Source organism: Bombus affinis, chromosome 10 (assembly GCF_024516045.1).
Source record: "Bombus affinis isolate iyBomAffi1 chromosome 10, iyBomAffi1.2, whole genome shotgun sequence".
NCBI lineage: Eukaryota > Metazoa > Arthropoda > Insecta > Hymenoptera > Apidae > Bombus > Bombus affinis.
Window position 1 is genome coordinate 6,443,416 of NC_066353.1, and position 27,145 is coordinate 6,470,560.

Consider the following 27,145-nt stretch of genomic DNA (forward strand, 5'->3'; position numbering starts at 1 on the left):
AAAATTCTTTTCGCGGCATTTGGAGATCCACACTGAACCAATGGTGTCCCACGTTGCAGTCCAGTGTAGATCATCCAAAATTCTTTTCGCGGCATTTGGAGATCCACACTGAACCAATGGTGTCCCACGTTGCAGTCCAGTGTAGATCATCCAAAATTCTTTTCGCGGCTTTTGGACATCTACACTGAACCAATGGTGTCCCACGTTGCAGTCCAGTGTAGATCATCCAAAATTCTTTTCGCGGCATTTGGAGATCCACACTGAACCAATGGTGTCCCACGTTGCAGTCCAGTGTAGATCGTCCAAAATTCTTTTCGCGGCTTTTGGAGGTCCACACTGAACCAAAGGTGTCCCACGTTGCAGTCCAGTGTAGATCATCCAAAATTCTTTTCGCGGCTTTTGGAGATCCACACTGAACCAATGGTATCCCACGGTGTCCCACGTTGCAGTCCAGTCTAGATCATCCAAAATTCTTTTCGCGTTTTTTGGTGATCTACACTGGACCAACGGTGTTCTACGGTTTCCAGCGGAGTTCCACGGTGTGCAGCGGCGTCCCACGTTGTCCAACGGCGTCCCACGGTGTCCAATGTCGTCCCACGGTGTCCAATGTCGTCCCGCGGTGTCCAATGTCGTCCCACGTTGCAGTCCAGTTTAGATTATCCAAAATTCTCTTCGTGGCTTTTCGTAATCCAAAATGGACTGTATTAGCGTGATTCTGAGCTTGGTATCGAATTATTGTGCAATGTTTGTACTTATCAATGTAGTCGTTTTCTGAAAATTAATCAACTGATTAATCTGCGAAAACAATTACATCGATTAGTACAAACATTGTACAATAATTCGCAACCGTACTGGCAACATTCGGTATCAATGATACATCTGTCTAACTTGGAACCACAGAAAGGAAATGAAAGTACTGACACTGTATATACAATTTAGAGTTTTGCAAAAGAGACATACGACTCGTTGTACTAAGCTTATGAAGATATCGAAAAGTTATATACTCCAACGTGACCGCAATATTCTTCTTTTAAAAATGGGAAAACGGGAAGAAGCCTGAACAATCAGACGATGGAAGAAAAATCATTTGGGCATCTAGCATACATATTTAATATGCTGTGAAATGTTCATATATGTAACTGAAACGTATTTTCTGTAAATTGATAAATCTGAAACAAACTCATTTACTGGATTTGGTATATGGAAGAAAGAGACATCTTTAAAACGAGAACATTTTATGAAACATTTTATGAAAAATAAACTATTAATAATGGTCAATAATAGATCAAATTACTATTGATTAAATTTTAGCAAATATAGAGAATCCTGTGTATCTTTTAATCGAAACTAGGGTTACGTTGGAAACAAGAATTTTAAATAACTGAATTTAAACTGAATTAAAAATTGAAAAGTTCATTTGGAATAACTAAGATGAGAGAAACCCCGGTTATTATACGGTGTCCCACGGTGTCCAACGTCGTCCAACGTCGTCCAACGTCGTCCAACGTTGTCCAACGGTGTCCAACGTCGTCCAACGGTGTCCAACGGTGTCCCACGGTGCAGCCCAGTCTGGATCATCCAAAATTCTGTTCGCGGCATTTGGAGATCCAAACCGGACTGGTGCGTAGTTCTTAGCTTGGTATCGTTTTCCAAAGATTAATCAACGGATTAATTTTTTGGAAAACGATGCCAATTACCAGGTCTCACCACGAGGAGGTGACTACGCAAGAGACCCGCCCATGGGTTATTTATCTTTATACGTCCATCTCGACATTCAACCCAGTGGCAGAATGTCGAGTACCGTCTCTACTTGACCATGGGCCTGCGTAAAGAAATAGTTGTTTCGTAGCCTAACTGCGAAACACATATCTCCAACGCAGCGCTTACATGAATCTTTACAAACGTGCAGCAAAGCATACATAACGCCACAGCTATCTCCCACACACCGATTACATAGATCAGTACAAATATTGTACAATAATTGGTATCCCTACTGGCAGCATTCGGTATCAAAGACACATTTATCTACCTTGGAACAAATGAAAGAAAAGGAAGCTAACGAACGAACTCACAAACTTACGCGACGTACCCCTGTGCACCGGATAACCCGAAGGATTAGCGGAAAGCCCAAGTATTGACCATAACTCGATTCCTGTTTCGCCGTTCGAAACTTATACGAGTCGCGGTCGATGGCGCCGACCGATGATGCCAGTGATCCGCTGGTGATCCAGCCGTGGATCCAGCACATAGGCCGGCAACTTAACACACTCCAACTGAACATGTGGAACCCGGGGAGGGGCCGCTGAACAGGATTACGAAGGCAGAGGCCTCAACTGAACAGTGGGGCCCACCCCTGTGGAGGGGCCGCTGAACAGGATTACGAAGGCATGATCTTCGACTGAACAGTGGAGCCCACCCCCACGGGCCCGAACAGGATTACGGAGGACGTGAAATTGCAGGTCCCTGCCCGAGTACCGATGTACCAATCGGACAGGAGTGCAGATCCACGACTGAGTCCCCAACAGATTCGCAAGCATCAGCGGCGCGACGACAACTCCCGCGATCCGTTGCGAACGTCGAGCAGTCGTCGAGCAGTCACCAAGACTGAGGTGTGCTTGGGCCGCCTTACAAATCCAAAGAGTTGTCCAGTGCACGTTGACCCGCACGTACCCGGAATACGCACGAGCGAGTACGTCACGCGACAGTTTGAAACAACTGAGCGATCGCGAACCGACAAAACGCGTGTACAATTTTTCGTTCCAAGATGGATAAGTATCGTTGTACAGAATGAGATCACAATGCACATAACATAGATATCTATCTTACGATTAATTAAGGCTAAAACGCACGCATTCCAATGTATCCAACGTCGTCCAACGTCGTCCAACGTCGTCCAACGTCGTCCAACGTTGTCCAACGGTGTCCAACGTCGTCCAACGGTGTCCAACGGTGTCCCACGGTGCAGCCCAGTCTGGATCATCCAAAATTCTGTTCGCGGCATTTGGAGATCCAAACCGGACTGGTGCGTAGTTCTTAGCTTGGTATCGTTTTCCAAAGATTAATCAACGGATTAATATTTTGGAAAACGATGCCAATTACCAGGTCTCACCACGAGGAGGTGACTACGCACGAGACCCGCCCATGGGTTATTTATCTTTATACGTCCATCTCGACATTCAACCCAGTGGCAGAATGTCGAGTACCGTCTCTACTTGACCATGGGCCTGCGTAAAGAAATAGTTGTTTCGTACCCTAACTGCGAAACACATATCTCCAACGCAGCGCTTACATGAATCTTTACAAACGTGCAGCAAAGCATACATAACGCCACAGCTATCTCCCACACACCGATTACATAGATCAGTACAAATATTGTACAATAATTGGTATCCCTACTGGCAGCATTCGGTATCAAAGACACATTTATCTACCTTGGAACAAATGAAAGAAAAGGAAGCTAACGAACGAACTCACAAACTTACGCGACGTACCCCTGTGCACCGGATAACCCGAAGGATTAGCGGAAAGCCCAAGTATTGACCATAACTCGATTCCTGTTTCGCCGTTCGAAACTTATACGAGTCGCGGTCGATGGCGCCGACCGATGATGCCAGTGATCCGCTGGTGATCCAGCCGTGGATCCAGCACATAGGCCGGCAACTTAACACACTCCAACTGAACATGTGGAACCCGGGGAGGGGCCGCTGAACAGGATTACGAAGGCAGAGGCCTCAACTGAACAGTGGGGCCCACCCCTGTGGAGGGGCCGCTGAACAGGATTACGAAGGCATGATCTTCGACTGAACAGTGGGGCCCACCCACACGGGCCCGAACAGGATTACGGAGGACGTGAAATTGCAGGTCCCTGCCCGAGTACCGATGTACCAATCGGACAGGAGTGCAGATCCACGACTGAGTCCCCAACAGATTCGCAAGCATCAGCGGCGCGACGACAACTCCCGCGATCCGTTGCGAACGTCGAGCAGTCGTCGAGCAGTCACCAAGACTGAGGTGTGCTTGGGCCGCCTTACGAATCCAAAGAGTTGTCCAGTGCACGTTGACCCGCACGTACCCGGAATACGCACGAGCGAGTACGTCACGCGACAGTTTGAAACAACTGAGCGATCGCGAACCGACAAATCGCGTGTACAATTTTTCGTTCCAAGATTTATAAGTATCGTTGTACAGAATGAGCTCACAATGCACTGTACATAGGTATCTACTTTACGATAAATTAAGCCTAAAACGCACGCATTCTACGGTGTCCCCCGGTGTCCAACGATATCCAACGATGTCCAACGATGTCCAACGATGTCCAACGATGTCCAACGATGTCCAACGGTGTCCAACGATGTCCAACGGTGTCCAACGTTGTCCAACGATGTCCAACGATGTCCAACGTCGTCCAACGATGTCCAACGTCGTCCAACGGTGTCCAACGATGTCCAACGTCGTCCAACGGTGTCCAACGATGTCCAACGGTGTCCAACGATGTCCAACGGTGTCCAACGATGTCCAACGGTGTCCAACGGTGTCCAACGGTGTCCAACGATGTCCAACGATGTCCCACGTTGCAGTCCAGTGTAGATCATCCAAAATTCTTTTCGTGGCATTTGGAGATCCACACTGAACCAATGGTGTCCCACGTTGCAGTCCAGTGTAGATCATCCAAAATTCTTTTCGCGGCATTTGGAAATCCACACTGAACCAATGGTGTCCCACGTTGCAGTCCAGTGTAGATCATCCAAAATTCTTTTCGCGGCATTTGGAGATCCACACTGAACCAATGGTGTCCCACGTTGCAGTCCAGTGTAGATCATCCAAAATTCTTTTCGCGGCATTTGGAGATCCACACTGAACCAATGGTGTCCCACGTTGCAGTCCAGTGTAGATCGTCCAAAATTCTTTTCGCGGCTTTTGGAGATCCACACTGAACCAAAGGTGTCCCACGTTGCAGTCCAGTGTAGATCATCCAAAATTCTTTTCGCGGCTTTTGGAGATCCACACTGAACCAATGGTATCCCACGGTGTCCCACGTTGCAGTCCAGTCTAGATCATCCAAAATTCTTTTCGCGTTTTTTGGTGATCTACACTGGACCAACGGTGTTCTACGGTTTCCAGCGGAGTCCCACGGTGTGCAGCGGTGTCCCACGTTGTCCAACGGCGTCCCACGGTGTCCAATGTCGTCCCACGGTGTCCAATGTCGTCCCACGGTGTCCAATGTCGTCCCACGTTGCAGTCCAGTTTAGATTATCCAAAATTCTCTTCGTGGCTTTTCGTAATCCAAAATGGACTGTATTAGCGTGATTCTGAGCTTGGTATCGAATTATTGTGCAATGTTTGTACTTATCAATGTAGTCGTTTTCTGAAAATTAATCAACTGATTAATCTGCGAAAACAATTACATCGATTAGTACAAACATTGTACAATAATTCGCAACCGTACTGGCAACATTCGGTATCAATGATACATCTGTCTAACTTGGAACCACAGAAAGGAAATGAAAGTACTGACACTGTATATACAATTTAGAGTTTTGCAAAAGAGACATACGACTCGTTGTACTAAGCTTATGAAGATATCGAAAAGTTATATACTCCAACGTGACCGCAATATTCTTCTTTTAAAAATGGGAAAACGGGAAGAAGCCTGAACAATCAGACGATGGAAGAAAAATCATTTGGGCATCTAGCATACATATTTAATATGCTGTGAAATGTTCATATATGTAACTGAAACGTATTTTCTGTAAATTGATAAATCTGAAACAAACTCATTTACTGGATTTGGTATATGGAAGAAAGAGACATCTTTAAAACGAGAACATTTTATGAAACATTTTATGAAAAATAAACTATTAATAATGGTCAATAATAGATCAAATTACTATTGATTAAATTTTAGCAAATATAGAGAATCCTGTGTATCTTTTAATCGAAACTAGGGTTACGTTGGAAACAAGAATTTTAAATAACTGAATTTAAACTGAATTAAAAATTGAAAAGTTCATTTGGAATAACTAAGATGAGAGAAACCCCGGTTATTATACAATCACTTGCTTTATCTTTTAACTTTTAACAGTATCTGTTATTTTCTACAACAACATAGTAATTTGCAACATAATAAACCGAAAGGTATGTGCATAAGTCATTTTTTGCAGAATTTTTGCTACAAACGTGACGATGTCTTTGTTTCGTGACGAAACTTTTGTTTCATGCAAATGAAATTCGAATATTTATAAAATTTTACGTTACTGTTAAAAGATTGAAGTGAAAATATCGCGGTCGAAAAAATTCTAAAAGTTATGGTTCTAAGAACGAACAATCATCAGCACTAATTCCAATTGCAATGAATTAAATTTTAAAAAATATTTCCAGCCTTCCTAGCAACATTAAGATATTTCGTTATAATACTTTGTTGCGCATGAAATCGCTCACAATTTCATACATGTAAATATATATATATATTATACATTCGTAATAAAGTTCTGTATTTTAGCAGTCATGGTAACGTTAACGCTGACAAAGGAATATGTCTTATAGCAGTATTTTCAGTAATAAACGTAGTAATAAGGGGCGCATTAATAAGGGGCGCTGAAAAAGAAACAAAGCAGTAGCCAGAAGGGCTACTAAAATTCGATCGTCTTCCACTCTATATAAACCCGATCAACACGCCGAGAGTGGAACTGAATATTCTTGTTCCGCAACGCTAATTTACTACTAATATTTATGAAGCAGAAAATTCTCAAAATCAAACGCGACGAGTGCTTCGTTATATTTGCAATATCAATTAATCTACCATTAAAAAAAAAAAAAGAAAAATCTGAAAATTCCCGATATCTAATACGCAACGCTAATAAGTATAAATCTATGCACTCGTATTTAAGCAATACGCAACACTAATAGCGAGAGATTGCAGTGCAACCATTTAGGAGGTTGCCGATGAACGATCACACTTGTACAGCTCTTTAGGCTGTACGTGTGATCCAGGAGCAGTGTCCGACAAATGCAGTCGGAGGGTTTGGGCAGTTTGTGAACGCAACTCTACTTAACAAAACGCGATCATTCATTATCGAAACGCTAACAGGAAAAATAAGTAGAACTCGCGATGGAACAATGTCGCAACGCTAATTCTTAAAGTGAATTTAATGAAAATTACTATTTACTATTTGAAAAAGCTACTTTAAATATCCTAGTATTGCTACTTAAACAGAAAAACAGAAAAAATTCTAAAAATTGCAAAAGACAATCGCGATATCGTAATTCGCAACTCTAAAGTAAACGCGATTATCATTTTATCGCAACTCTAATTCAAACCGTAATCATTTTCTCGCCACACTAATGAAAAGCCGTGATATTATTTCGCAACTCTAATACAACCCGTAATCAATTTGTCGCAACACTAATAAGAAAAATCGCGATTTGCCCAATGGGACGATGGACCGATATATACATCGGCCAAAAAAACAAAGACTACTACTACTACTACTACTACTACAAATACTAAAAGCGAGCATAGTGACAAAGTAGTAACGATAATGACTTCCCATGCTCCGGATGACCCAGAGGATGGGGAGCCATTAGTAGTTGCCCTCTTGAGTGACAGTTTGTCGGGCCTCTTCGGCTTATAGCCTCTTCCTTCTTCGGGCGCAATGCCCGCTGTAACTTAAATCTAAGCTCGAGACTTCTAAATCGCAAACAAAAAAAAACTTATAAAGGTAAAATAAAAATATAAACCGCGGAAGCTGATTGAAGTGCGCATGGACTGACCAACGATCACAATAGTGATCGTTGCCCACTCGCACGTGCGTGCTCGAGCAATAAACGTTCGTTTCGAGCCCATTCGCGACCGCGACCGCGAAATTCGAAAAATCGAAAGGCAAAACCAGAGACGAGAGCATGCTCTACTCGTGCCAGTTTCACCGTCGATTTTTCAAATAAATTTCCAGAAACAGGTTGGTCACGCGAAAACGCGCCTACCCGACCAGAGACTGTGCCAACCTGCCCGGTCCTACCTACTTATAATTAACAGACATACCAGAAAGTATGCTACCTATCCTACCTAGCGCTATATTTAAAAATGGCAAAACAGGCACACCAACACACTCGCTCCACGGTTCTCACACAAACGCCCGGGCGCAAAGGTCCTACACTAGAGAGGACGTCCCGGGACGCCTCCGACACCCGAGCTTAACATATCATGCATGCTCTAAGGTACGTACCTTTTTCCTGAAATCGACTGACGAAGGCTAGTGACCATTGCGTAATACGTGATAAAACGCGTCTGAGAAAATTATATTTTTAAAATAGATATAAGTAAACTTGGAATTATAATTGCGATTGATAGCGATATTAAGAGTATGAGTACACTTAGTCGCGTGGATGATATTATCAGAAATTCTAATTGTATCGAGACGTAAATTGAATCGATATATGTCTCGATATTTTTAATATTTCAAGTTTTAAGGAATGAGAAAAAGCGACGCAATTCCACGACCTAACAACACACACACGTAATGTGGAAAATACGTCGTGCACGATACACTAACACATGGTCAGTCGCTGAGAAATTATTACATTACTTAATTCTAGGTCATCGTGCCCACTGTCTTTCTCCCATTCAAGTAGCACCTGGGCACGTGAATGAGATCCTGACAATGGGCACGGAAAGGGTTAAACCTGAAAATCCTGATCTAAAAAGATGATTAGTTTGTGTAATTTTTATTTAACGGACTAACGTTCTTTGCTGCTTCTTTCTGATTAACTCTATTTTATTAATTTAATACTAACTAAGTAATTCTACTTCATTAATTTAATAAATCGGAAGAAAATTTTAATATTGCAGAAAAGGTAGCGTTAATTGAAAAAGACTGAGACTCGATCAAATGGAATAATTGACTCTAAATATATTAGTAAGAAAGAAATAATCTCAGGCGAACTCTTTATCAAAGCAAATACTCGAAAATGTAAAAGCAATGTTCAAAATTATTGCTTTGATTAAAAATTCTGCCTGTCGCGAAGTGTCTTCTTGCACGTAAAATTTCACACATTTTCGTACGGAAAAAATGTATTTTAACTCATATTTTAAGTTCTAGCCAAAGTGAAATAAACGAACGTGACTTAAGATTGTCACGATCAATTCATTGCTTAAGATCAAGTATATTCGTGTCATACAGATATATTCGTGTAGATATTTGCCATTTGCAAATATTCATACGGAATATTAACATGCATATTTATAACTAACACGAATATATTCTCAAGTGTATATGTTTAACCTAATTATTAAAAAACTAATTATTATAATCGCGATATGCGAGAAGACCTATCCTAAACTAATAAATTTCAAAAAATGAGTGTTACTACTCACGGGTATAAGAAATACCCGTGGTCACTATGCTCGCAAAAAAATTCTACGTAATACAACCGATCACCCGTGCCGATTCGGACCTTTCATCCTACGACATGATTGAGTGACCGGAGGAACAGAAATGCATGCGACTCACCGTTCGAAGCGGAGAAACAAAGGACGTATCGTGGATGCTGCGCCACCCCAGCGAATATCATCAGGAACTGTGTAGAGTCCAGTGGTGGAAATGGAGATTGCGAAAAATCTGTTACAGAACAAAACACGATGAGTGATTGCTGATTATTTAAAAAGTTGGAGATAATGAAAAATGAAAGTTTATTAACTTTAGTAACTTTGGTAATAATAAAGATTGAAATTCTAATAAACTTTGATAAGTGTAAAAACTGAAACTCTAATATGAAAGTTTAAAATCTAAGAATTAAGAATCTAAAGATTTCTGAAATATGTTAGTCATTTGTTTCATAATTCGGTATTAAGATTTTAATAATTATTTTATTTCAATGAAAGAATAACCTCAGAAAATGCTAATCTCCTAAATTTTCAATCAAATTGTATTTCTTAATTGATAGTGATCAAAGAAAAATATACAGAATATAAATAATTGAAGTACAATGTGTAAAGATAATTACATTTTTGGCTTTTTAGCCACTGTTAAAACATTCCCAAAGAAGACGAAGGAGTTGAAGCAGTGATATATCTATAACAAAACATAAGATATCATTAATATCGTTAATATATAATAACAAACTTGAAACTTTAGCAATAATAAAGACTAAATTCTAATAAATATGTAAATTGGAAATCTAATATAAAAATTTGAGAACAAATATTCAGTGATTTTTTATGAGTATCAGACAGTTTTATTGTACTTTAATGTTAAGACTTCAAGACTTTATTTCAATTAAAAAGGACATTTACAGCTTTCTAAATCATCCATCATTTTTATTTTGTAATTAACGACATTTCAAAAAAAATATACTAAATAGAACAAATTGAAATACAATATATAAAACTACTTACATTCTTGAGCTCCTGGAGAGGCTTTATCCTCTTGAGCGAGGCACTGACTCTAATACCGGAAACGAATATTCAAAAAAATAAATATATAAAAAAAGAAAAATAAAAGACTACGTTACCGCGACCGCTTAAATTATGATCGGCGAACAATAACTCTAATATCGCGTACAAATTTGATTGATAAAATTTTATTATTTTCGCGTGTGATTATTCGATCGAATTTGATCAAAACTATCGTAATTTTAAAATATTGAAAAAAAACTATTGCGTGGCAAACACTGACTCTACAACCGCATTGCGCGCGGTCACAAATATTTCCTGAAAATAAAGCAGTTTAGGGGCGGGGGTGGGGGGGTGGAAAAGAAGCGAAACGTTGTTTCGACAAATTTCTTCTTTTTCCTATGGAACGTTTATTTAGAAAATACTGCTATTTCTTTACACTTAAAAATTATTATTAAGAAACTGGAACAAGTATGAAACTATAAGTTGAAAATTGTGAGATATATCTCGATAGCAAACAAATGCTTACGAATACCGTGAATGCAATGCAATCGATTTCAAGAATTATACTGTTCGCAATTAGAATATATACTGTGAATTTTCGTTATTAGAATACGAAATATACATTGCACTAATACACTATAGTCGCCTGATATAAATATTGGAAAATATTTGCAAGAATTCAAAAGTTCGCCACTAAATATGTTTAAAGAATACTTGTTTCGAGGTATTTGAATCTAACTGTTACTATGTTGCAAGTTTATGACGTTAACTGAAGCAAATACACATAATACAACAAAAAAAAAATTAAATTCCATAAGTGAATTATTGAGATATAACTCAATTTGAAACAATAAAATAACTTATTAAAAATTCGTTTGAAATAAGAGAATGATCTCATATATCGGAAATAAAACAATAATTTATTTAACCGAACCTATTGACAATGCATACACAATTTCGTGTTCTGAAAAAGGGACATTCGAGTCATTGTTCTAAACTGTTTAACGTTCTATTTTCGCGGCGCAAAACTTTTGAATATATCGAAAAGTTATAAACTCTAACATGACCGCAATAATTTTCTCTTAAAAATGGGAAACTAAGAAGAAGCCCGAACAAACAGACAATGAAATAAAAATCGCGGCGTGAAGTCGTTCGTTCGCGATCTTTCCAAAGAATCAATGGACTTACGCAACGCACTCCCGTGCACAAAATAACCACAAGATTCAATGCAAAAAAAGAATCGATTTTTATACTAGATTCCAAGTCAGATAAGTACCATTATACAGAATGGGCTCAGAATGGATTTGAGAGACAAGACATATCCCACGGTGTCCAACGGTGTCCCACGTTGTCCCACGTTGTCCCACGTTGTCCTACGTTGTCCCACGTTGTCCCACGTTGTCCTACGCTGTCCCACGTTGTACAACGGTGTCCCACGGTGTCCAACGTCGTCCAACGTCGTCCAACGTCGTCCAACGTTGTCCAACGGTGTCCAACGTCGTCCAACGGTGTCCAACGGTGTCCCACGGTGCAGCCCAGTCTGGATCATCCAAAATTCTGTTCGCGGCATTTGGAGATCCAAACCGGACTGGTGCGTAGTTCTTAGCTTGGTATCGTTTTCCAAAGATTAATCAACGGATTAATATTTTGGAAAACGATGCCAATTACCAGGTCTCACCACGAGGAGGTGACTACGCACGAGACCCGCCCATGGGTTATTTATCTTTATACGTCCATCTCGACATTCAACCCAGTGGCAGAATGTCGAGTACCGTCTCTACTTGACCATGGGCCTGCGTAAAGAAATAGTTGTTTCGTACCCTAACTGCGAAACACATATCTCCAACGCAGCGCTTACATGAATCTTTACAAACGTGCAGCAAAGCATACATAACGCCACAGCTATCTCCCACACACCGATTACATAGATCAGTACAAATATTGTACAATAATTGGTATCCCTACTGGCAGCATTCGGTATCAAAGACACATTTATCTACCTTGGAACAAATGAAAGAAAAGGAAGCTAACGAACGAACTCACAAACTTACGCGACGTACCCCTGTGCACCGGATAACCCGAAGGATTAGCGGAAAGCTCAAGTATTGACCATAACTCGATTCCTGTTTCGCCGTTCGAAACTTATACGAGTCGCGGTCGATGGCGCCGACCGATGATGCCAGTGATCCGCTGGTGATCCAGCCGTGGATCCAGCACATAGGCCGGCAACTTAACACACTCCAACTGAACATGTGGAACCCGGGGAGGGGCCGCTGAACAGGATTACGAAGGCAGAGGCCTCAACTGAACAGTGGGGCCCACCCCTGTGGAGGGGCCGCTGAACAGGATTACGAAGGCATGATCTTCGACTGAACAGTGGGGCCCACCCCCACGGGCCCGAACAGGATTACGGAGGACGTGAAATTGCAGGTCCCTGCCCGAGTACCGATGTACCAATCGGACAGGAGTGCAGATCCACGACTGAGTCCCCAACAGATTCGCAAGCATCAGCGGCGCGACGACAACTCCCGCGATCCGTTGCGAACGTCGAGCAGTCGTCGAGCAGTCACCAAGACTGAGGTGTGCTTGGGCCGCCTTACAAATCCAAAGAGTTGTCCAGTGCACGTTGACCCGCACGTACCCGGAATACGCACGAGCGAGTACGTCACGCGACAGTTTGAAACAACTGAGCGATCGCGAACCGACAAATCGCGTGTACAATTTTTCGTTCCAAGATGGATAAGTATCGTTGTACAGAATGAGCTCACAATGCACATAACATAGATATCTATCTTACGATTAATTAAGGCTAAAACGCACGCATTCCAATGTATCCAACGTCGTCCAACGTCGTCCAACGTCGTCCAACGTCGTCCAACGTTGTCCAACGGTGTCCAACGGTGTCCAACGGTGTCCCACGGTGCAGCCCAGTCTGGATCATCCAAAATTCTGTTCGCGGCATTTGGAGATCCAAACCGGACTGGTGCGTAGTTCTTAGCTTGGTATCGTTTTCCAAAGATTAATCAACGGATTAATTTTTTGGAAAACGATGCCAATTACCAGGTCTCACCACGAGGAGGTGACTACGCACGAGACCCGCCCATGGGTTATTTATCTTTATACGTCCATCTCGACATTCAACCCAGTGGCAGAATGTCGAGTACCGTCTCTACTTGACCATGGGCCTGCGTAAAGAAATAGTTGTTTCGTACCCTAACTGCGAAACACATATCTCCAACGCAGCGCTTACATGAATCTTTACAAACGTGCAGCAAAGCATACATAACGCCACAGCTATCTCCCACACACCGATTACATAGATCAGTACAAATATTGTACAATAATTGGTATCCCTACTGGCAGCATTCGGTATCAAAGACACATTTATCTACCTTGGAACAAATGAAAGAAAAGGAAGCTAACGAACGAACTCACAAACTTACGCGACGTACCCCTGTGCACCGGATAACCCGAAGGATTAGCGGAAAGCCCAAGTATTGACCATAACTCGATTCCTGTTTCGCCGTTCGAAACTTATACGAGTCGCGGTCGATGGCGCCGACCGATGATGCCAGTGATCCGCTGGTGATCCAGCCGTGGATCCAGCACATAGGCCGGGAACTTAACACACTCCAACTGAACATGTGGAACCCGGGGAGGGGCCGCTGAACAGGATTACGAAGGCAGAGGCCTCAACTGAACAGTGGGGCCCACCCCTGTGGAGGGGCCGCTGAACAGGATTACGAAGGCATGATCTTCGACTGAACAGTGGGGCCCACCCCCACGGGCCCGAACAGGATTACGGAGGACGTGAAATTGCAGGTCCCTGCCCGAGTACCGATGTACCAATCGGACAGGAGTGCAGATCCACGACTGAGTCCCCAACAGATTCGCAAGCATCAGCGGCGCGACGACAACTCCCGCGATCCGTTGCGAACGTCGAGCAGTCGTCGAGCAGTCACCAAGACTGAGGTGTGCTTGGGCCGCCTTACAAATCCAAAGAGTTGTCCAGTGCACGTTGACCCGCACGTACCCGGAATACGCACGAGCGAGTACGTCACGCGACAGTTTGAAACAACTGAGCGATCGCGAACCGACAAAACGCGTGTACAATTTTTCGTTCCAAGATGGATAAGTATCGTTGTACAGAATGAGCTCACAATGCACATAACATAGATATCTATCTTACGATTAATTAAGGCTAAAACGCACGCATTCCAATGTATCCAACGTCGTCCAACGTCGTCCAACGTTGTCCAACGGTGTCCAACGTCGTCCAACGGTGTCCAACGGTGTCCCACGGTGCAGCCCAGTCTGGATCATCCAAAATTCTGTTCGCGGCATTTGGAGATCCAAACCGGACTGGTGCGTAGTTCTTAGCTTGGTATCGTTTTCCAAAGATTAATCAACGGATTAATTTTTTGGAAAACGATGCCAATTACCAGGTCTCACCACGAGGAGGTGACTACGCACGAGACCCGCCCATGGGTTATTTATCTTTATACGTCCATCTCGACATTCAACCCAGTGGCAGAATGTCGAGTACCGTCTCTACTTGACCATGGGCCTGCGTAAAGAAATAGTTGTTTCGTACCCTAACTGCGAAACACATATCTCCAACGCAGCGCTTACATGAATCTTTACAAACGTGCAGCAAAGCATACATAACGCCACAGCTATCTCCCACACACCGATTACATAGATCAGTACAAATATTGTACAATAATTGGTATCCCTACTGGCAGCATTCGGTATCAAAGACACATTTATCTACCTTGGAACAAATGAAAGAAAAGGAAGCTAACGAACGAACTCACAAACTTACGCGACGTACCCCTGTGCACCGGATAACCCGAAGGATTAGCGGAAAGCCCAAGTATTGACCATAACTCGATTCCTGTTTCGCCGTTCGAAACTTATACGAGTCGCGGTCGATGGCGCCGACCGATGATGCCAGTGATCCGCTGGTGATCCAGCCGTGGATCCAGCACATAGGCCGGCAACTTAACACACTCCAACTGAACATGTGGAACCCGGGGAGGGGCCGCTGAACAGGATTACGAAGGCAGAGGCCTCAACTGAACAGTGGGGCCCACCCCTGTGGAGGGGCCGCTGAACAGGATTACGAAGGCATGATCTTCGACTGAACAGTGGGGCCCACCCCCACGGGCCCGAACAGGATTACGGAGGACGTGAAATTGCAGGTCCCTGCCCGAGTACAGATGTACCAATCGGACAGGAGTGCAGATCCACGACTGAGTCCCCAACAGATTCGCAAGCATCAGCGGCGCGACGACAACTCCCGCGATCCGTTGCGAACGTCGAGCAGTCGTCGAGCAGTCACCAAGACTGAGGTGTGCTTGGGCCGCCTTACAAATCCAAAGAGTTGTCCAGTGCACGTTGACCCGCACGTACCCGGAATACGCACGAGCGAGTACGTCACGCGACAGTTTGAAACAACTGAGCGATCGCGAACCGACAAATCGCGTGTACAATTTTTCGTTCCAAGATGGATAAGTATCGTTGTACAGAATGAGCTCACAATGCACATAACATAGATATCTATCTTACGATTAATTAAGGCTAAAACGCACGCATTCCAATGTATCCAACGTCGTCCAACGTCGTCCAACGTCGTCCAACGTCGTCCAACGTTGTCCAACGGTGTCCAACGTCGTCCAACGGTGTCCAACGGTGTCCCACGGTGCAGCCCAGTCTGGATCATCCAAAATTCTGTTCGCGGCATTTGGAGATCCAAACCGGACTGGTGCGTAGTTCTTAGCTTGGTATCGTTTTCCAAAGATTAATCAACGGATTAATATTTTGGAAAACGATGCCAATTACCAGGTCTCACCACGAGGAGGTGACTACGCACGAGACCCGCCCATGGGTTATTTATCTTTATACGTCCATCTCGACATTCAACCCAGTGGCAGAATGTCGAGTACCGTCTCTACTTGACCATGGGCCTGCGTAAAGAAATAGTTGTTTCGTACCCTAACTGCGAAACACATATCTCCAACGCAGCGCTTACATGAATCTTTACAAACGTGCAGCAAAGCATACATAACGCCACAGCTATCTCCCACACACCGATTACATAGATCAGTACAAATATTGTACAATAATTGGTATCCCTACTGGCAGCATTCGGTATCAAAGACACATTTATCTACCTTGGAACAAATGAAAGAAAAGGAAGCTAACGAACGAACTCACAAACTTACGCGACGTACCCCTGTGCACCGGATAACCCGAAGGATTAGCGGAAAGCCCAAGTATTGACCATAACTCGATTCCTGTTTCGCCGTTCGAAACTTATACGAGTCGCGGTCGATGGCGCCGACCGATGATGCCAGTGATCCGCTGGTGATCCAGCCGTGGATCCAGCACATAGGCCGGCAACTTAACACACTCCAACTGAACATGTGGAACCCGGGGAGGGGCCGCTGAACAGGATTACGAAGGCAGAGGCCTCAACTGAACAGTGGGGCCCACCCCTGTGGAGGGGCCGCTGAACAGGATTACGAAGGCATGATCTTCGACTGAACAGTGGGGCCCACCCCCACGGGCCCGAACAGGATTACGGAGGACGTGAAATTGCAGGTCCCTGCCCGAGTACCGATGTACCAATCGGACAGGAGTGCAGATCCACGACTGAGTCCCCAACAGATTCGCAAGCATCAGCGGCGCCACGACAACTCCCGCGATCCGTTGCGAACGTCGAGCAGTCGTCGAGCAGTCACCAAGACTGAGGTGTGCTTGGGCCGCCTTACAAATCCAAAGAGTTGTCCAGTGCACGTTGACCCGCACGTACCCGGAATACGCACGAGCGAGTACGTCACGCGACAGTTTGAAACAACTGAGCGATCGCGAACCGACAAATCGCGTGTACAATTTTTCGTTCCAAGATGGATAAGTATCGTTGTACAGAATGAGATCACAATACACATAACATAGATATCTATCTTACGATTAATTAAGGCTAAAACGCACGCATTCCAATGTATCCAACGTCGTCCAACGTCGTCCAACGTCGTCCAACGTCGTCCAACGTTGTCCAACGGTGTCCAACGTCGTCCAACGGTGTCCAACGGTGTCCCACGGTGCAGCCCAGTCTGGATCATCCAAAATTCTGTTCGCGGCATTTGGAGATCCAAACCGGACTGGTGCGTAGTTCTTAGCTTGGTATCGTTTTCCAAAGATTAATCAACGGATTAATTTTTGGAAAACGATGCCAATTACCAGGTCTCACCACGAGGAGGTGACTACGCACGAGACCCGCCCATGGGTTATTTATCTTTATACGTCCATCTCGACATTCAACCCAGTGGCAGAATGTCGAGTACCGTCTCTACTTGACCATGGGCCTGCGTAAAGAAATAGTTGTTTCGTACCCTAACTGCGAAACATATATCTCCAACGCAGCGCTTACATGAATCTTTACAAACGTGCAGCAAAGCATACATAACGCCACAGCTATCTCCCACACACAGATTACATAGATCAGTACAAATATTGTACAATAATTGGTATCCCTACTGGCAGCATTCGGTATCAAAGACACATTTATCTACCTTGGAACAAATGAAAGAAAAGGAAGCTAACGAACGAACTCACAAACTTACGCGACGTACCCCTGTGCACCGGATAACCCGAAGGATTAGCGGAAAGCCCAAGTATTGACCATAACTCGATTCCTGTTTCGCCGTTCGAAACTTATACGAGTCGCGGTCGATGGCGCCGACCGATGATGCCAGTGATCCGCTGGTGATCCAGCCGTGGATCCAGCACATAGGCCGGCAACTTAACACACTCCAACTGAACATGTGGAACCCGGGGAGGGGCCGCTGAACAGGATTAGGAAGGCAGAGGCCACAACTGAACAGTGGGGCCCACCCCTGTGGAGGGGCCGCTGAACAGGATTACGAAGGCATGATCTTCGACTGAACAGTGGGGCCCACCCCCACGGGCCCGAACAGGATTACGGAGGACGTGAAATTGCAGGTCCCTGCCCGAGTACCGATGTACCAATCGGACAGGAGTGCAGATCCACGACTGAGTCCCCAACAGATTCGCAAGCATCAGCGGCGCGACGACAACTCCCGCGATCCGTTGCGAACGTCGAGCAGTCGTCGAGCAGTCACCAAGACTGAGGTGTGCTTGGGCCGCCTTACAAATCCAAAGAGTTGTCCAGTGCACGTTGACCCGCACGTACCCGGAATACGCACGAGCGAGTACGTCACGCGACAGTTTGAAACAACTGAGCGATCGCGAACCGACAAATCGCGTGTACAATTTTTCGTTCCAAGATGGATAAGTATCGTTGTACAGAATGAGCTCACAATGCACATATCATAGATATCTATCTTACGATTAATTAAGGCTAAAACGCACGCATTCCAATGTATCCAACGTCGTCCAACGTCGTCCAACGTCGTCCAACGTCGTCCAACGTTGTCCAACGGTGTCCAACGTCGTCCAACGGTGTCCAACGGTGTCCCACGGTGCAGCCCAGTCTGGATCATCCAAAATTCTGTTCGCGGCATTTGGAGATCCAAACCGGACTGGTGCGTAGTTCTTAGCTTGGTATCGTTTTCCAAAGATTAATCAACGGATTAATTTTTTGGAAAACGATGCCAATTACCAGGTCTCACCACGAGGAGGTGACTACGCAAGAGACCCGCCCATGGGTTATTTATCTTTATACGTCCATCTCGACATTCAACCCAGTGGCAGAATGTCGAGAACCGTCTCTACTTGACCATGGGCCTGCGTAAAGAAATAGTTGTTTCGTACCCTAACTGCGAAACACATATCTCCAACGCAGCGCTTACATGAATCTTTACAAACGTGCAGCAAAGCATACATAACGCCACAGCTATCTCCCACACACCGATTACATAGATCAGTACAAATATTGTACAATAATTGGTATCCCTACTGGCAGCATTCGGTATCAAAGACACATTTATCTACCTTGGAACAAATGAAAGAAAAGGAAGCTAACGAACGAACTCACAAACTTACGCGACGTACCCCTGTGCACCGGATAACCCGAAGGATTAGCGGAAAGCCCAAGTATTGACCATAACTCGATTCCTGTTTCGCCGTTCGAAACTTATACGAGTCGCGGTCGATGGTGCCGACCGATGATGCCAGTGATCCGCTGGTGATCCAGCCGTGGATCCAGCACATAGGCCGGCAACTTAACACACTCCAACTGAACATGTGGAACCCGGGGACGGGCCGCTGAACAGGATTAGGAAGGCAGAGGCCACAACTGAACAGTGGGGCCCACCCCTGTGGAGGGGCCGCTGAACAGGATTACGAAGGCATGATCTTCGACTGAACAGTGGGGCCCACCCCCACGGGCCCGAACAGGATTACGGAGGACGTGAAATTCCAGGTCCCTGCCCGAGTACCGATGTACCAATCGGACAGGAGTGCAGATCCACGACTGAGTCCCCAACAGATTCGCAAGCATCAGCGGCGCGACGACAACTCCCGCGATCCGTTGCGAACGTCGAGCAGTCGTCGAGCAGTCACCAAGACTGAGGTGTGCTTGGGCCGCCTTACAAATCCAAAGAGTTGTCCAGTGCACGTTGACCCGCACGTACCCGGAATACGCACGAGCGAGTACGTCACGCGACAGTTTGAAACAACTGAGCGATCGCGAACCGACAAATCGCGTGTACAATTTTTCGTTCCAAGATGGATAAGTATCGTTGTACAGAATGAGCTCACAATGCACATAACATAGATATCTATCTTACGATTAATTAAGGCTAAAACGCACGCATTCCAATGTATCCAACGTCGTCCAACGTCGTCCAACGTCGTCCAACGTCGTCCAACGTCGTCCAACGTCGTCCAACGTTGTCCAACGGTGTCCAACGTCGTCCAACGGTGTCCAATGGTGTCCCACGGTGCAGCCCAGTCTGGATCATCCAAAATTCTGCTCGCGGCATTTGGAGATCCAAACCGGACTGGTGCGTAGTTCTTAGCTTGGTATCGTTTTCCAAAGATTAATCAACGGATTAATTTTTTGGAAAACGATGCCAATTACCAGGTCTCACCACGAGGAGGTGACTACGCAAGAGACCCGCCCATGGGTTATTTATCTTTATACGTCCATCTCGACATTCAACCCAGTGGCAGAATGTCGAGTACCGTCTCTACTTGACCATGGGCCTGCGTAAAGAAATAGTTGTTTCGTACCCTAACTGCGAAACACATATCTCCAACGCAGCGCTTACATGAATCTTTACAAACGTGCAGCAAAGCACACATAACGCCACAGCCATCTCCCACACACCGATTACATAGATCAGTACAAATATTGTACAATAATTGGTATCCCTACTGGCAGCATTCGGTATCAAAGACACATTTATCTACCTTGGAACAAATGAAAGAAAAGGAAGCTAACGAACGAACTCACAAACTTACGCGACGTACCCCTGTGCACCGGATAACCCGAAGGATTAGCGGAAAGCCCAAGTATTGACCATAACTCGATTCCTGTTTCGCCGTTCGAAACTTATACGAGTCGCGGTCGATGGCGCCGACCGATGATGCCAGTGATCCGCTGGTGATCCAGCCGTGGATCCAGCACATAGGCCGGCAACTTAACACACTCCAACTGAACATGTGGAACCCGGGGAGGGGCCGCTGAACAGGATTACGAAGGCAGAGGCCTCAACTGAACAGTGGGGCCCACCCCTGTGGAGAGGCCGCTGAACAGGATTACGAAGGCATGATCTTCGACTGAACAGTGGGGCCCACCCCCACGGGCCCGAACAGGATTACGGAGGACGTGAAATTGCAGGTCCCTGCCCGAGTACCGATGTACCAATCGGACAGGAGTGCAGATCCACGACTGAGTCCCCAACAGATTCGCAAGCATCAGCGGCGCGACGACAACTCCCGCGATCCGTTGCGAACGTCGAGCAGTCGTCGAGCAGTCACCAAGACTGAGGTGTGCTTGGGCCGCCTTACAAATCCAAAGAGTTGTCCAGTGCACGTTGACCCGCACGTACCCGGAATACGCACGAGCGAGTACGTCACGCGACAGTTTGAAACAACTGAGCGATCGCGAACCGACAAATCGCGTGTACAATTTTTCGTTCCAAGATGGATAAGTATCGTTGTACAGAATGAGCTCACAATGCACATAACATAGATATCTATCTTACGATTAATTAAGGCTAAAACGCACGCATTCCAATGTATCCAACGTCGTCCAACGTCGTCCAACGTCGTCCAACGTCGTCCAACGTCGTCCAACGTCGTCCTACGTTGTCCAACGGTGTCCAACGTCGTCCAACGGTGTCCAACGGTGTCCCACGGTGCAGCCCAGTCTGGATCATCCAAAATTCTGTTCGCGGCATTTGGAGATCCAAACCGGACTGGTGCGTAGTTCTTAGCTTGGTATCGTTTTCCAAAGATTAATCAACGGATTAATTTTTTGGCAAACGATGCCAATTACCATGTCTCACCACGAGGAGGTGACTACGCAAGAGACCCGCCCATGTGTTATTTATCTTTATACGTCCATCTCGACATTCAACCCAGTGGCAGAATGTCGAGTACCGTCTCTACTTGACCATGGGCCTGCGTAAAGGAATAGTTGTTTCGTACCATAACTGCGAAACACATATCTCCAACTCAGCGCTTACATGAATCTTTACAAACGTGCTGCAAAGCATACATAACGCCACAGCTATCTCCCACACACCGATTACATAGATCAGTACAAATATTGTACAATAATTGGTATCCCTACTGGCAGCATTCGGTATCAAAGACACATTTATCTACCTTGGAACAAATGAAAGAAAAGGAAGCTAACGAACGAACTCACAAACTTACGCGACGTACCCCTGTGCACCGGATAACCCGAAGGATTAGCGGAAAGCCCAAGTATTGACCATAACTCGATTCCTGTTTCGCCGTTCGAAACTTATACGAGTCGCGGTCGATGGCGCCGACCGATGATGCCAGTGATCCGCTGGTGATCCAGCCGTGGATCCAGCACATAGGCCGGCAACTTAACACACTCCAACTGAACATGTGGAACCCGGGGAGGGGCCGCTGAACAGGATTACGAAGGCAGAGGCCTCAACTGAACAGTGGGACCCACCCCTGTGGAGGGGCCGCTGAACAGGATTACGAAGGCATGATCTTCGACTGAACAGTGGGGCCCACCCCCACGGGCCCGAACAGGATTACGGAGGACGTGAAATTCCAGGTCCCTGCCCGAGTACCGATGTACCAATCGGACAGGAGTGCAGATCCACGACTGAGTCCCCAACAGATTCGCAAGCATCAGCGGCGCGACGACAACTCCCGCGATCCGTTGCGAACGTCGAGCAGTCGTCGAGCAGTCACCAAGACTGAGGTGTGCTTGGGCCGCCTTACGAATCCAAAGAGTTGTCCAGTGCACGTTGACCCGCACGTACCCGGAATACGCACGAGCGAGTACGTCACGCGACAGTTTGAAACAACTGAGCGATCGCGAACCGACAAATCGCGTGTACAATTTTTCGTTCCAAGATTTATAAGTATCGTTGTACAGAATGAGCTCACAATGCACTGTACATAGGTATCTACTTTACGATAAATTAAGCCTAAAACGCACGCATTCTACGGTGTCCCCCGGTGTCCAACGATATCCAACGATGTCCAACGATGTCCAACGATGTCCAACGATGTCCAACGATGTCCAACGGTGTCCAACGATGTCCAACGGTGTCCAACGTTGTCCAACGATGTCCAACGATGTCCAACGTCGTCCAACGATGTCCAACGTCGTCCAACGGTGTCCAACGATGTCCAACGTCGTCCAACGGTGTCCAACGATGTCCAACGGTGTCCAACGATGTCGAACGGTGTCCAACGATGTCCAACGGTGTCCAACGGTGTCCAACGGTGTCCAACGGTGTCCAACGATGTCCAACGATGTCCCACGTTGCAGTCCAGTGTAGATCATCCAAAATTCTTTTCGTGGCATTTGGAGATCCACACTGAACCAATGGTGTCCCACGTTGCAGTCCAGTGTAGATCATCCAAAATTCTTTTCGCGGCATTTGGAAATCCACACTGAACCAATGGTGTCCCACGTTGCAGTCCAGTGTAGATCATCCAAAATTCTTTTCGCGGCATTTGGAGATCCACACTGAACCAATGGTGTCCCACGTTGCAGTCCAGTGTAGATCATCCAAAATTCTTTTCGCGGCATTTGGAGATCCACACTGAACCAATGGTGTCCCACGTTGCAGTCCAGTGTAGATCGTCCAAAATTCTTTTCGCGGCTTTTGGAGATCCACACTGAACCAAAGGTGTCCCACGTTGCAGTCCAGTGTAGATCATCCAAAATTCTTTTCGCGGCTTTTGGAGATCCACACTGAACCAATGGTATCCCACGGTGTCCCACGTTGCAGTCCAGTCTAGATCATCCAAAATTCTTTTCGCGTTTTTTGGTGATCTACACTGGACCAACGGTGTTCTACGGTTTCCAGCGGAGTCCCACGGTGTGCAGCGGTGTCCCACGTTGTCCAACGGCGTCCCACGGTGTCCAATGTCGTCCCACGGTGTCCAATGTCGTCCCACGGTGTCCAATGTCGTCCCACGTTGCAGTCCAGTTTAGATTATCCAAAATTCTCTTCGTGGCTTTTCGTAATCCAAAATGGACTGTATTAGCGTGATTCTGAGCTTGGTATCGAATTATTGTGCAATGTTTGTACTTATCAATGTAGTCGTTTTCTGAAAATTAATCAACTGATTAATCTGCGAAAACAATTACATCGATTAGTACAAACATTGTACAATAATTCGCAACCGTACTGGCAACATTCGGTATCAATGATACATCTGTCTAACTTGGAACCACAGAAAGGAAATGAAAGTACTGACACTGTATATACAATTTAGAGTTTTGCAAAAGAGACATACGACTCGTTGTACTAAGCTTATGAAGATATCGAAAAGTTATATACTCCAACGTGACCGCAATATTCTTCTTTTAAAAATGGGAAAACGGGAAGAAGCCTGAACAATCAGACGATGGAAGAAAAATCATTTGGGCATCTAGCATACATATTTAATATGCTGTGAAATGTTCATATATGTAACTGAAACGTATTTTCTGTAAATTGATAAATCTGAAACAAACTCATTTACTGGATTTGGTATATGGAAGAAAGAGACATCTTTAAAACGAGAACATTTTATGAAACATTTTATGAAAAATAAACTATTAATAATGGTCAATAATAGATCAAATTACTATTGATTAAATTTTAGCAAATATAGAGAATCCTGTGTATCTTTTAATCGAAACTAGGGTTACGTTGGAAACAAGAATTTTAAATAACTGAATTTAAACTGAATTAAAAATTGAAAAGTTCATTTGGAATAACTAAGATGAGAGAAACCCCGGTTATTATACAATCACTTGCTTTATCTTTTAACTTTTAACAGTATCTGTTATTTTCTACAACAACATAGTAATTTGCAACATAATAAACCGAAAGGTATGTGCATAAGTCATTTTTTGCAGAATTTTTGCTACAAACGTGACGATGTCTTTGTTTCGTGACGAAACTTTTGTTTCATGCAAATGAAATTCGAATATTTATAAAATTTTACGTTACTGTTAAAAGATTGAAGTGAAAATATCGCGGTCGAAAAAATTCTAAAAGTTATGGTTCTAAGAACGAACAATCATCAGCACTAATTCCAATTGCAATGAATTAAATTTTAAAAAATATTTCCAGCCTTCCTAGCAACATTAAGATATTTCGTTATAATACTTTGTTGCGCATGAAATCGCTCACAATTTCATACATGTAAATATATATATATATTATACATTCGTAATAAAGTTCTGTATTTTAGCAGTCATGGTAACGTTAACGCTGACAAAGGAATATGTCTTATAGCAGTATTTTCAGTAATAAACGTAGTAATAAGGGGCGCATTAATAAGGGGCGCTGAAAAAGAAACAAAGCAGTAGCCAGAAGGGCTACTAAAATTCGATCGTCTTCCACTCTATATAAACCCGATCAACACGCCGAGAGTGGAACTGAATATTCTTGTTCCGCAACGCTAATTTACTACTAATATTTATGAAGCAGAAAATTCTCAAAATCAAACGCGACGAGTGCTTCGTTATATTTGCAATATCAATTAATCTACCATTAAAAAAAAAAAAAGAAAAATCTGAAAATTCCCGATATCTAATACGCAACGCTAATAAGTATAAATCTATGCACTCGTATTTAAGCAATACGCAACACTAATAGCGAGAGATTGCAGTGCAACCATTTAGGAGGTTGCCGATGAACGATCACACTTGTACAGCTCTTTAGGCTGTACGTGTGATCCAGGAGCAGTGTCCGACAAATGCAGTCGGAGGGTTTGGGCAGTTTGTGAACGCAACTCTACTTAACAAAACGCGATCATTCATTATCGCAACGCTAACAGGAAAAATAAGTAGAACTCGCGATGGAACAATGTCGCAACGCTAATTCTTAAAGTGAATTTAATGAAAATTACTATTTACTATTTGAAAAAGCTACTTTAAATATCCTAGTATTGCTACTTAAACAGAAAAACAGAAAAAATTCTAAAAATTGCAAAAGACAATCGCGATATCGTAATTCGCAACTCTAAAGTAAACGCGATTATCATTTTATCGCAACTCTAATTCAAACCGTAATCATTTTCTCGCCACACTAATGAAAAGCCGTGATATTATTTCGCAACTCTAATACAACCCGTAATCAATTTGTCGCAACACTAATAAGAAAAATCGCGATTTGCCCAATGGGACGATGGACCGATATATACATCGGCCAAAAAAACAAAGACTACTACTACTACTACTACTACTACAAATACTAAAAGCGAGCATAGTGACAAAGTAGTAACGATAATGACTTCCCATGCTCCGGATGACCCAGAGGATGGGGAGCCATTAGTAGTTGCCCTCTTGAGTGACAGTTTGTCGGGCCTCTTCGGCTTATAGCCTCTTCCTTCTTCGGGCGCAATGCCCGCTGTAACTTAAATCTAAGCTCGAGACTTCTAAATCGCAAACAAAAAAAAACTTATAAAGGTAAAATAAAAATATAAACCGCGGAAGCTGATTGAAGTGCGCATGGACTGACCAACGATCACAATAGTGATCGTTGCCCACTCGCACGTGCGTGCTCGAGCAATAAATGTTCGTTTCGAGCCCATTCGCGACCGCGACCGCGAAATTCGAAAAATCGAAAGGCAAAACCAGAGACGAGAGCATGCTCTACTCGTGCCAGTTTCACCGTCGATTTTTCAAATAAATTTCCAGAAACAGGTTGGTCACGCGAAAACGCGCCTACCCGACCAGAGACTGTGCCAACCTGCCCGGTCCTACCTACTTATAATTAACAGACATACCAGAAAGTATGCTACCTATCCTACCTAGCGCTATATTTAAAAATGGCAAAACAGGCACACCAACACACTCGCTCCACGGTTCTCACACAAACGCCCGGGCGCAAAGGTCCTACACTAGAGAGGACGTCCCGGGACGCCTCCGACACCCGAGCTTAACATATCATGCATGCTCTAAGGTACGTACCTTTTTCCTGAAATCGACTGACGAAGGCTAGTGACCATTGCGTAATACGTGATAAAACACGTCTGAGAAAATTATATTTTTAAAATAGATATAAGTAAACTTGGAATTATAATTGCGATTGATAGCGATAT

General features: G+C 44.5%; 1 long non-coding RNA gene across 10 annotated transcripts in view; it reads left to right on the forward strand.

The window, feature by feature from the left end:
* Positions 1 to 264: 264 nt before the first annotated feature.
* LOC126921412 (uncharacterized) overlaps positions 265 to 27,145 on the forward strand; it is an 89,397-nt gene continuing 62,516 nt past the window's right edge. For 7 of the 10 annotated variants that reach the window (XR_007712324.1, XR_007712330.1, XR_007712322.1 and 4 more), the window contains exons 1-3: positions 265 to 433; positions 4,942 to 5,027; positions 23,734 to 23,819. This is a non-coding gene — a long non-coding RNA (uncharacterized LOC126921412). Of the gene's footprint in view, positions 434 to 4,941; positions 5,028 to 13,258; positions 13,311 to 23,733; positions 23,820 to 27,145 lie in introns of those variants that run through there. The other 3 variants (XR_007712325.1, XR_007712323.1, XR_007712331.1) reach the window with 3 other exon arrangements.